Genomic DNA, 3,067 nt, shown 5'->3' with positions numbered 1-3,067 from the left:
AGAAGAAAATTTCAGATGGCACTTAGAGGCTTTTGCTCTTCATGAACTCTTCAATTATTTAATATAACATCTTAAAATTACATTTACTTAAGAAACAAACCTGCAGAAGATATTTGCATAAGGCTTGTTACATATTGCATTATGTATTTTTCGCTTTGTTTTAGTACAGTTATTTAAAAATCTTAATGCTTGTTACATCTTGCATAATTTTTTCTTGTTAATCTTACAAAATGTAATGCTTAAAACAATTTGTAGAAAAAAACTGTGAGGAAATTTTCCCACCGGTTAATCAACGTGTGACAACACCGGTAATACCGGTATCACGGCGGGGGCGGGGCGTTCCCTCTTTTCCTCGCTTTCATTTGCTTTTAAATAGCTTAAAAGCGCCGTGCGCATTTTACTTTCACTTTTGAATTAACGGCAGTTCTGCGTCAATTGCTTGAATGCAACAACAAAATACAACGTCAAACTCACTTTAGCGTATATATATATATATATATATATATATATATATATATATATTTATATACAACAATATACAAATATATATTTTATATATAATTGTATATTGTTGATCTATATCTTTTTTTAAGCTTCAGTCTAATAATGTTTGATAAAATGCATGCTTAAAAACTTTTTTTAATAAAAAGCAATAAAATATACATTTATATATTAAATATATTTTCTTTTATATAGATTTTATTATTATACAATTATATGTTGTTATATAGAAATATTAAAATGACATGATATGTATATAACATTTATATCAGTATTTTAGATAAGTGTTTATTTTAATATAAATATTAAAAAAATGATATGGTTTATAGAGTATTGATTTATAAAAACCTTTTTTTTTTTTGGCTTTTAGTTCTATACACTCAGTGAGAAACTTTCCACTTACTGTTTGTTCTTCCTTGCAAACCAGTCAATGAAATCTCCCCATATCACTATTCATTTCATGGTTTGTTAGCAATTTGGGTGAAATGTAAAAGCGAAGGAAGCTGCTTAAAGTTTTTTCTAGGAAAGCCTCACCCTGTTTCTGCCCCCCTCCCCCTTCCCACGGTGATGTCAGCATTCATGTGAGGTGCTGTAGCAGTCAGCGCAGGCTAAAAGAGTCTCATAATTACAGGTGTGTTTGCTCAGACTCGGATAACGCAGAGGACGCAACGGAATATTATATCAGCAGCTGCTGTAAAAAGGCTTCACTGGTGCCTCTCGCTCAGACCGAAGAGCAAGGAACGAAGATAATATCACATGCGCTACTTAGCCCTCTCTTGACCTCAACCTGTTTTTATAGGCAAATGCTCATGCTTTTATTACATGCCATAACTCGTCACCAAACTGCACTGCAGAAAAAAACAAAAAAAACAGCCGGGTCACAGTGCCCCTTATTGCTTCAGTATGGGATTTCGAGCGTCTGATGACAGTGACTAAGCCTGGTGTGACGCGCAGCTAATTTGAAGACACTGATCTGATTTTACTGTCCCTGGCAGCCACACAACCATTTTTTCAGCACTTTCTTTCTTCCCTTTCACTTTTTATTTCTCTTTAATTGTGCCTCCACTTTCTCTTCCTCACTCTTCCGCTCTCCCACGCACACAGTAACTCTCTCCCACTCTCTTCTAAGCCTTCTTGCTAAGTGAGCAGAGGCCCTTCTTCTCTGGCAGAGCCCTTAGGAGAGAGGCTGCCTGCCCAAAATAGCTGCACTGTGGGGAATACCAACAGATAGGGCCTTCACACTGCTTGTGTAGGTGAACAACAAATCAAGGACCGGACCGACCCCCCCACCCCTGAACCTAGATTCAATGTTTATTTGAGAATAAGTGAGTCACGGCTCTATTTGCGGTGTAGAGGGTGAGCATAGTTCATATAAGTAATAAAGGAAGGTGTGCTCTCCCCTCCCTGAGGTGTGGTGGCCTCTCAAACTCTCTTTTTTTTGTAAGAGTTCAGTCTTTCTCTTTCAGATGTAAGCTTTAGAGGCTTGTTTACATTGGAGGGAGCCTTAGCAAGCTAGCGCTACTGTCATAAAGTGTAGAGAAAGCGCTACGTCAGTGTATCCTCAGGGTTTGTTTTCATCTATCTTGTGATTATTAAAGGTAAGTGTTGTGGGTTCTGTCAGAGGTTATTGTTAAAAGCTAACCTGGAAGTTAATGCCTTTGTGTGTCATGCAGTTATGATGAAATTACGTCATATGGGAACTGTGATTTTTTTGATCAGTTATACAGTCGTCATTGTCCCTTAGTACTTTGGTTTAATTTGTCAGTTGCACTGCAAAAAAAAAAAAAAAAGTTGTTTTATATAAAATGTATTTTAGACATTCTTAAAATGATTTTAAACGTGTTTTTGTGTGTTTTAAGCATAACCTTCCCTAAATTTATGCTATTAAAAAAATGCCAGAGATCTTATTTCTTGATTATTATATGTTTTTTATATAAACTACCTTTTAAAAGTTTGAGTTCAGTACGTTTTTTTTTCTGCATAAAAATAATACTTTTTTTCAGCAAGGACGCATTTAATTGATTAAATGTAACCTTAAAGACATTTATAATGTTACAAAAGATTTTTATTTCAAATAAATTAAGGAAAACTTATGAAAAATGTATCACAGTTTCCACAAAAATAGTAAGGACCACAACTGTTTTCAACACTGATAATAATTAGAAATGTTTCTTGAGAATCAAATTAGAATAATTTCTGAAGGATTCATTGTGTGACACTGAAGACTGAAGTAATGGCTGCTGAAAATTCAGCTTTGTCATTACAGAAAAAAAGACAGAAAAGTTATTTTAAATCATATCAATATTTCACAATATTCCTGTTGTTTGTACTGTATTTTGTAATCAAATAAATGCAGTAGTAGTAAGCATAAGAGACTTCTTTCCAAATTTTTTTTATTGATATTACTGACCCCAACTTTTTGAACAGTAGTGTTTATATATGATATATATTTTGTTTTGTTTTTTTTATGCTTTATTGTCTTATTTATTATATTTTATCATGTATTATAATTAAATATATATATATATATATATATAATTATTAAAAATGATAAATATTATATATA

The sequence above is a fragment of the Sinocyclocheilus rhinocerous genome, unplaced genomic scaffold, assembly GCF_001515625.1.
Source record: "Sinocyclocheilus rhinocerous isolate Xijiao unplaced genomic scaffold, SAMN03320098_v1.1 scaffold72, whole genome shotgun sequence".
Lineage (NCBI taxonomy): Eukaryota > Metazoa > Chordata > Actinopteri > Cypriniformes > Cyprinidae > Sinocyclocheilus > Sinocyclocheilus rhinocerous.
Note: the sequence above shows the minus strand (reverse complement) of the source record.